We start from the raw sequence: 9,548 nt of genomic DNA, 5'->3' as shown, positions 1-9,548 counted from the left end.
GACACCAGCATCTTTCAGCTGGCACAAAGTGTTTTGCTACGACAGCAGCCAGCCATGATGGAGCCAACAGACAGAGCAGTGTGCATGCATGTTGAAAATTGGCTGATTTAGTTGCCTACGCACACGTACAAACGAATCCTGGTAGCTCCCTAATTGCCAAGCTGTTAGCTACGTAGTCAGGCAGCTCCAGATTAAGCCGGTCCCTTCAATTTTAGATGCTTGCTTTCATAGCTGTGAGGAAATCCATGTTGCTTTGTCCACTTTTATTAAGCTATCGGAGATCTGAATGTGTACACATGTGGACAGGCATTGTGTAAAACTCCAAACAGATCAGTACTACCAGGCAACTGCCCTTAGGTACACATGCTGTGTGGATGACCAGAGGCAGCTGTTTCTTCTCTGGTGTCTTAGGCAGACTTTATCTGAAACAGGAAAAGCCGTCTGCCTTTAACAAGAATCAGAAGCTTTACTCGGTGGCTTTTTCTAAGTAGTAGAAAGTTATTAACTTCAACCGGGATGATCACAAACATGATGTGGTGAGTTTTAAAGGCAGATCTGCTGTACTTTGCTGAAGGTTGTGTTGATGGTACAAGCTATTGCTTTGGGAGAAAACTGTCCTGTGACGTCTCCTCAATTGTGCGTTGGAAGTTCAGGCCTGCTGGGAAGATCTCACTGCTAGATACCTGACAGTTGGAGAAAGAGTGGACTGTTTAGATACCTTTGGAGATGTTTCCCTGGATTTCTCTAAGCTTTGCACTAAGCTCAGATGATTCTTCTGGCTAAGCTGAGAATACCTTTCTGAGAAACTGCTCTTCATAATTAAGGTGAAGGACATAACAAGACTTGGTTTCTGAGCTGAAAGTGTTTAACATCCCTAAAAAACGGGTCAGCCGGGTGGGTCTGTAACTGCAGGCTACCTGGCCGGCTGGGATAACAGCCTTATAACCTATGCTGAGCACGGATGGATGCCACGTGGACTCCAGCTTCAGTGCTCCCCTTCTGTTCCCACAGAGCTCATTGCTGTGTGCTGTGTGAATGGAGCAATCCAGTCAAGCTACCATCTGCAGCGTAGATGCAGTCAGGACCAGTTGACTCACCCATACACAGGCAAGGAAGTAACAAACCAGTCATTTCACCAGTCATTTAATTCTACGTAGTGAGGTATACTCAGGCTTTTCAGGATCTATATTTATTTTAAAAGCAATGCCAGTGGATGTGTCCCAGTCCTCCTGACTCAGAGTCTGCTATATCATTCCAGCACACATACTGTGTCGCCATAGCATCACCCATTACCCTGGTAATTGATGGGGAGTCCAAATAAGGCTCGTGTAGCCAGTATCATTCTGATAACTCCTGCCGAAGCTGCAGGATACAAAGCACTTTATACATTTTTGCTTACCACTAATCTAATGGTAAAAAATACACCCTGTCAAAATTCCTGGTACGGAGACAACAGCAAACCCACTAACACTTTGACACCATTCCCATTGTGGCTTCCAAGAAAACCAACCACTTTCTTTAGTGACTATCACTAGTTTCCATAGCTGAGAAATTACTGCTAGCTGCCAGAAAGTTTTCTTCACTTCCCATTTAGGTTTTATTCTTACTTGCAGCTGCAAAAGCTGTCTTTAAGCTCCTATTTTCTATTCTCTGTTTTCCTTAGTTGACGAGCACAGGTAGAGGTTTAGATTGCTTTCTGTTGTGACAATCTGTCATGATGTTCTTTCCCTAGCTCCAGACCTTATCGGGGTTGGCAAATGCTTGAATCAGATGGCAGAGTGGTCTCTTAAATTTTGTTTGTGTGATGGGAGAATTCATGGCTGCGGCAGTGACTGCACTTATTGTATCCATAGCAGCCAACATCACACTTGACTGCTTTGGAAACAGTCCCTGATGAACACTGGATTTGCATGAAAGGCTCGATTGTTCATACAGACCATCAAATTAAACAAAGGAAATTTCCCTTTTTGGTTGCGTTTGCAGAAAGACAAAAATAATTGCTGTGGGCCTCATACTGTGAGTCCTCGGTGCTTGCTGGGCCAGAGCAGGTTTTTCCTGTGGATCAAATCAAAGTATCTAAAAATCTTTTGTTTACCAGGTTCCAGGGCTGACGTACTCCAGCCTGACTCCTCTCTCAGAGCAGATGATTTTAATATTGTTCATCATACAAGACATCCTTTCATTTCTGATTCTTTTGCCTTCTTGTGATGCCAGTGGTACCTGCCCTCTCACCTCCTCACATATCAGCCTGTGACTGCTTTGATCTGAGGATATTATTCTGTGCTAAGATGCTCCCTTAGCTCTCTTTCTTTGATGCAGCAAACCAGAAAGTTTAAATATTTTAAGATTTTAAGCTCATGGAGTTGGGATGGTCATTATCTGGTATGAACTGTCCAACTTTTTTAGGCTAGGTTTTTAAGCTAGATATTTTAGGCTAGATTTCACAGTTTTTGGACTTGTGGGTTAGCACTGGAAGCTCAGCTCTGGAACCTCTTTCTTGTTGCCCATCTGTTGTTGGTTGATGGTGAATTTAGGCTATCCTGGGTTTGGTTGTGGGAGCCTGAAGTTACTGCTCTAGGCAGCAGAAAAAAAGCAAGCAAACTCAAACCAACAAGCTTTTAAAGTTTCATTGCAAATTTGCCATGTAGTTTTAATGGTGCCATCAGGAACAGAAAATGGTGTAATGAAAGAAAAAAATAATCTTTCCATAGGCTTCTTTAGAACCTCTTAAAGAATGACATATAGAACTGTATCTCTCATTTATAGAATTATATGGGATAGTAAAAGTCCCCAAAACTGTTGAAAAGAAAGGAAAATTGCTCTGGCAGGTCTTTTAATGAGTAATTTCTGGACAAACCTACTACATATTTACGTAGGCCTATTGACAATTTCATGCTGTTTGACTCCAATAGTGCTGTCCAAAATAATGAATGTGATAAGTAGGAAACATTAAACGCAGTTATCAAATGTGAATTTAGTCAGACTCTTACTGTGCTGCTCTCACTCTTCTACCCAACTGCCTTTAAGCCTTATTTTCCAGCTCCCTGACAATTTATGCTGATCTAAGTACATGTGCTAGCACTGGCATCTTTCTGATCCCATGGTGAGCCAATTCAGGGAGATGAAGAGGAAGAAAACTAACCTTACAAAACAAAGCAAATATTGTTTTCAGTCAGTTTGGCTCCCAGAACTTGATTGCTAAGAGATCAGCAAGCACCCATGCTGGTGTAAGTGTGATGAATACTCTAGGAACAAAGCTATACTTCAGGGGCTGGGTATCCTACATCTTACCTGATCCTTGGCTTCTGAATGGAGTTTGCCAACATAAATCAGGATTCATCAACTTCCTTACTAGGATAACTTGCTTTTCTGTTTCCCAAACGCAGAGTTTGTTGTGACTCATTAGGACACACCTTGATGAAATAAAATGCAAAACAAATAACTGAACTGACTTAAAGGATCTAGGAGTTATCCACATGCCAGTAAGAAAATGTAAAAGTAGAATATTTCAAAGTATAACAAGATTGCAATTTGTTAACCAGGTTATTTGCATCATTTTGTAGTTTGCCAAATGAGCAGATAAGGTGAAGCCTTGACCCCTCTGGAATCCATAGGAGTTTTTTGATTTACTTGAACCAGGATTTGACTGCAAAGATTTTTCTCTTACAACAGAAAGCAGAAAATCAGAATTTACTCTCTCTGCATCCACAGTGGTCACATATTTGAATATGTAAACATATTTGTTTGTATAAAAGGGAGCTCTCAGATGCAGAAATGCAATGTAGATTTAAAACAGAAAAGAGGGGATAAACCTCTAGAATCAAATCAGAAACTATTGAACTGTCCATATGTATATTTATCATTACAATATAAAGTCCAAGAAAACAATTGATGTTTAGGAGGAAAGGAATGCTTTAGCAAGGATTTAATTAATCTTAATAAATCTTAATAAATTTAATCTAATAAAACTTAATTTTTCAGTGTGGTGCCTTGATACCATATGCTGTAGTGGGATATCTGCGGTTGTGACACCTTGAAACATCAGTTTAAGGTTAAAAGGCTTAGTGTTTGGCAGCTGTTTTTCTTGTACAGTAGGCTCCATGTACAGAATCATGAAGATCTGGAATTACATCTTTTTCCCCCCTCCACCTGAATGTGTTCACTTCCTTTCAACAGTATTGTGACTTAATTCCCCTAGAAAAGGGAGGCGGGGAAAGGAGCAGGAAGAAGAAGAGGAAAAAGTCAACACATAAAAATGCTATGGATTTAATTTGGACTAGAAAGAGACTTCACATGTCTGGAATCACAATAGGTCTTTCAAGGCCCAAATTATCCCCATATCATGACCTTTGAAACATTCTCTAAAGTTTTTTAAGAGAGATCACATCATGGCTTGGAATTTGGAGGCATTTTCAAGTGCAGTGATAGCTTCATTGTTAGGACTTTTTCTGCTACTTCTCTCTGGTCCCTGATGAATTCAGAGAAAGTACATCTGGCAAGAAACTGGAATTGACCACCTTTTAGTGAAGGTCTCCTCCTCAAAGGCCATCATTAAATGTATGTGGGATGCTGGGATATGGGACGATGGGCTTCACTGCAGTCAGTGGAGCTGCAGTCCTTTATACTAGTAACGAGCAGCAGTAACTGGCTGGAAACATCTTTCCCACATCTCTCAGGCAAAAGTGATTTCTTCACACTCCCTAGACCATGAGAAATACAGAGATTACTCCTCCCAAGCCACCATTCTTCTCCATATTTCTGAATTCATTCCCTGCTGTTGAGTGGAGATGTGGAAGGGAAGCATGTTGACCCATTCACAGAGACTACCAGCATGCTGAAATAATCTGGAAGTGATTGTATTGTAGGTAGTGTAAAAGTTTTCGAGCTCCAAGATGATGCAATTCCAGACTGGCTTTTAGATGCTGAGTGTAGTTTGGCTCTTTCTTGTCTCTGCTTGGCAAAGGTCTCTTAATATCCTTTACAAGATCCCCATTTCAAATGGTCTATAGTAAGAAGGGCAAAATGAGGAATGTGTTGACAAGTATTTCCTTAATTACTTAGTTTGCATTGTGAGGGAGAGAGAAAACCAACATAAATTTACAGGGTGTTCTCTAATGCGTTGGTTTATATAACCTACTAAAGGATACAAAAAGGTTTTTTTGCCATGTAAGAAGCCAACTTTGGAAACTTTGGACTCAAATATACTGACTGTAGACATCTTTGACTAAATGTTTGCTAAAATACTGTATTTCATGCCTGAGGTAGGCAGGAAAGGAAAGAAGCTCACACACATACAAAGATAGCATGTACTCGCTAGTTTATTTCCTTGTGTAATGCAGATCTCATTGCTTTGTCTAACTCTGACAGTAGAAAGTGCTAGCAGCATCAGGAGTTTGGTTTAGATATCTTGTGTTTACTCTTAAAATTAAAAAACACATCCATTTTAGACTTTACCTAGAATGGCCCCAAGGCTACTGATTACCTTTAACAGGCAAGTTTCCCTGATTTTGTGTGCTGAGTCTGCCTAAAACACAAAAATGGGCTGTATAGAACAAGAGAAGACTTTTATTTGGAGACAAAAGAAGCACAGCATCACCTTTGGAAAAAACTCTGCTGGCACAAATGAACTCTATATAAAGTGCTCTCCCTGCAGTATCTTTGGCTGAAGTCCTTTTCCTGCCTGGCTATGAAATGTTTGGAGGGTGAATCACCCTCTTAACCAGCGTACTACCACCTCTGTGACACTTTCCCAATTGGAGAAATGCATGTGGATGAACTCTGAGCATCTGCACTTTCCCTTGTTCACCCAAAAGTAGTGACAAAGGTATTCTCACACTAAATTTATGTCTCTCTTTTCTAGGTTAGCAGGCTTTGAGTTGGCTCTTCGCTTCTCTTTCCTATGTTGGTAGAGAGCTCCTTACTCAGTTGGTAGATGTTCAGACCCCAGGGATTATGTGCACAAAGACCCCATTAGCTTCACACAAAAGGGAGACTTCAGCACTGAGATGCCTTTCTGCTCCCAGAGGAAGGGCTGCCTGCAACTGTGGGGCCTGGGGAAGAGCCATGAAGGGGGTGGGCAGAGGTCAGACCCAAACAGGCAAAGGGTACATTCCTTTTGTGGATGTGATGTGCTTCTAGTCAAAGGGCAAATACTTCCTGACGAACTGAAAGCTGCCACTTTGTGGTTTCTCTCATGTTTCAACTACCAGGATATATATAATAGTGTGAAAGGATTGCACTGGCCTCACAATGGTGCTTGCAGGTAGCCGCTGTGAGGTCCCCAAGGTGCCTATGCCCGTGTGATGTGTTTGTGCCGTGAAGGCCATTCGCTAGTGCAACAGCCATGGTGACTGCCTGACTGAGAATGCTGCTGCTCGGTTCACACCACTCTGCAGCTAGCTGTGTAGCTGCTGCATCTGAAATACCAAGCTATACGTGCCCTGTGACAAACGTACCTCTGTGAATGATCACCAAAATACCTCCCCTACATTACTGCTCGATGTGTGCAGGCAAGCTGACGCAACCACCTCAGCAGACAGCCTGAGAGGACTTCAGCCACAGCACTGGTGGCTCAGTCCTGGCAGTGTGGCAGCCTACACCCTGGCTGCATGCAAACCCATCCCAGCTGTGAGACACCCTGATCTCTGACACCAAGGGGTGTATGTACAGCTGTGGAACCAAATGGGTTCAGTTCTTGAACGTCTCAGAAACTCTCTGTATTTAGTACTTGAAACTAAATTTAGTACTTTATTTTTTAGTAATTTATTTATTACTTTAGAAACTCTCCGAAAAGTACAAACCATACACCTCTGGAAAGTAGGATGATACTGCTTTCTTCTTCCTGCTCTTGCCTCTTGGTCCTAATGAGCAAATGAGATTTTCAGTCAGGAACAGCTCTTACTCTGTATATGCAGAGTCCTGAAGCAATGGGGTGGACTCTGAACTGGTGACGTTGTTGTCATAACTGGTCAACATTCCTGGTCTATCAGTCAGCAAGTAGAATTCAAGACTTAGAAAAGCTTTAAGAGATACTATAGCTGACTTGTTTGTTCTTCATACTTTTCCCCTTCTTTATTTAGTTTGTTAGAAAGTCTAGAAAGGGGCTTCGGGGGACTTACTGTATTAACATTCTGTTGAGGAAAGTGAGTGCTCAATGGACCAGACAATATAAAAGCTGCAGTGAAATGAATATTGTAAAGCATCTCGTGTGTGCCTTTCAACTTGAAAATTTTCAGTGATTGGTTAATGCTGATAATTCAAGTTGCACAGAAGTCAGAAGCAATAAAAAGAGATTGATTTGAGACAGGAAAAAAGAAATGGAAATAGGATCTGCATTAAGCTATGAGCATTACAAGCTGCAGTTTCTGTTCACTTTCTCTGGGTTTGGAGGCAGAGATGAGAGAAGATTTTTAGTTTTATTATTTCTGGAGAAAAAATCAAAGAATGTCAATGAGAAAAAAAGATAAGAAAAAACCTCATCGCCTTGACATTTCTATCAGCATATGCAACTGTTTCTCCTGAGGAACAAAACAAGTCATGAAACACAGAAGAGGAAACTTGGTAGAAGGGAAACAAAAGGATTTGGGAGGAAGGATGGTACAGTGGTTAGTGCATGGGCTTGCACTGGTTCAGGTCTTTGTCCTCTCTGGTCTTGTGTGGCTTCAGATGAGTTATTTCAGCTGTGTCTTCTGTCCCTTTTAGTGCAATAGCATTTCTTTGATTATTGCAACTATAAGCAGATTGAAACTAATTATGTCTTAGGCTGGGAAACCTATACGGCTCTTCCCTTGGGGGTAGTAAGGTCCTTCCCTGGCAGAACTTACAACTCTAAGTAAAACCTTTCTCAGTCTTATTTCCCTCTTGTGTTTAGCACGGCAAATGCACATGCTAGCAACAAGTCCAGCAGCACCGCATGTTGGAAGTGGAAGTTTACAGCATGGGCATTTTCCTGGCTATTCCCAAGCTTGCACGGATGGGCATGTGGCAACTTGGCTGAGCACAAAAAGGGAGTATCAGAGTAAGTTATAAGTCCTCTACAAGACGATGACCTTTTTTCTGTTTTCCAATATATCACAATTAAATATACTCATCTTGCTAGTAGTATATTGATAATAACTCATGCTGTTCTTGTTTTGTTTGATATTGTTCTCTTAAATCTGTGTTGCATTACAAATATGTGTCTGCACACAAAGACACAGTCACACATGCTTACAAAATAGTCTGTTGACATCCTTACCACCTAAAAAGTGTTGGAGACATCAGTGCTGAAGTGTCAGCTTCTTCATATGGATTTAGTCAGCTCCCACCCCCAAGACCTCTGGATTCTGGGAAGCAGGTACCTCCTGCTTGGATCTGAGGACCTCCTAACTCAGTGCTCAAAAATCTTTTTACCAGGTCTTCCCATGGTCTTCTAAATTCCTCTGTAAAGTACTGTGATCTTCTACAGAAGGAGACATTTTTCCTGGCTTCTCCTGTGATATTGCTTATAGTGCAGGGAGAAGGGGAACACATCTTTCAGCTTGGCCCTGCTCCCCAGGTCTGTCACTCAAACCTCCAGTGACATCAGGCAATGCTGAGCTCTTCATGGAGCTGCAAGGAGATGGGACTGCAGCTTACCGGCTGGAAAGCAGCTTTGCAGCAAAAGCCCTTGGGGTCCTGCTGGACAAGAAGTTGAACATGAGTCAGCCTTTGTGGCAATGAAGGCTGTCTGCATTTTGGGCTACATTACCACAGGCTGTAGATTGAGTGGAATGACTATTGCCCCTTCTCCACTATTTGACATTCATGGGACTGCATGTGGAATACTGTGTCCAGTTTTGGGCTCCCAGTACAAGACAGATACTGTCAAACTGGAGTTAGTCTAGCCAAGGGAGATGTTTAGGAGGAGTATGTGGCGTGAGAAGAGAGATTGAGGGAGCAGGTTTTGTTCTGACAGGGAAAGCAAGCTGCTGTCTTCAGCTGCCAGAAAGAGGTTATGGAGATGGCAGAGCCTGACTCTTCCTAAAGGTGCACAGTGCTGGGAGCGAGAGGCAGTGGGCACCAGCTGCAGCAAGGGAGATTCCATTATACATAAGGAAAACGTTTTTCAACATGAGGGTGTTCGAGCATTGGGAAGTGTTGCCAGGATAGGTTGTGGAATCTCCATCCTTGGGGATATTACAAACTCAACTGGGCATAGCCCTTAGCTGTCTGATCTAACTTTGTAGGTAACCCAGCACTGAGCAGAGGATAGACCAGATGGCCTCCAGAGGTCCCTTCAAGACCTAATTATTCTGTGATTATGTGATTCTACAGTATTGTCATGAAAGTATGCACCTGAATACACACACACACATATATACACACACAGAGAAAAAGGGTATGGAGAGGGTCCTTGCAATGATCAGACTCAGGACCTGGCCTTTATTTTAGGAAATTTAAATAGTAATATGACTGTAAGTACAGTCCCAGCAGGGCAGTGACCGTAACAGGTGCAGAACAGCAAGAAAGAGTTACAGACACTTAAGTAAACATTTCCTTCCCCTGTTCCTCTTGAAGAGAGGTAGCTG

This window comes from Gymnogyps californianus, chromosome 3 (genome assembly GCF_018139145.2).
Source record: "Gymnogyps californianus isolate 813 chromosome 3, ASM1813914v2, whole genome shotgun sequence".
Taxonomy (NCBI): Eukaryota; Metazoa; Chordata; class Aves; order Accipitriformes; family Cathartidae; genus Gymnogyps; species Gymnogyps californianus.
Note: the sequence above shows the minus strand (reverse complement) of the source record.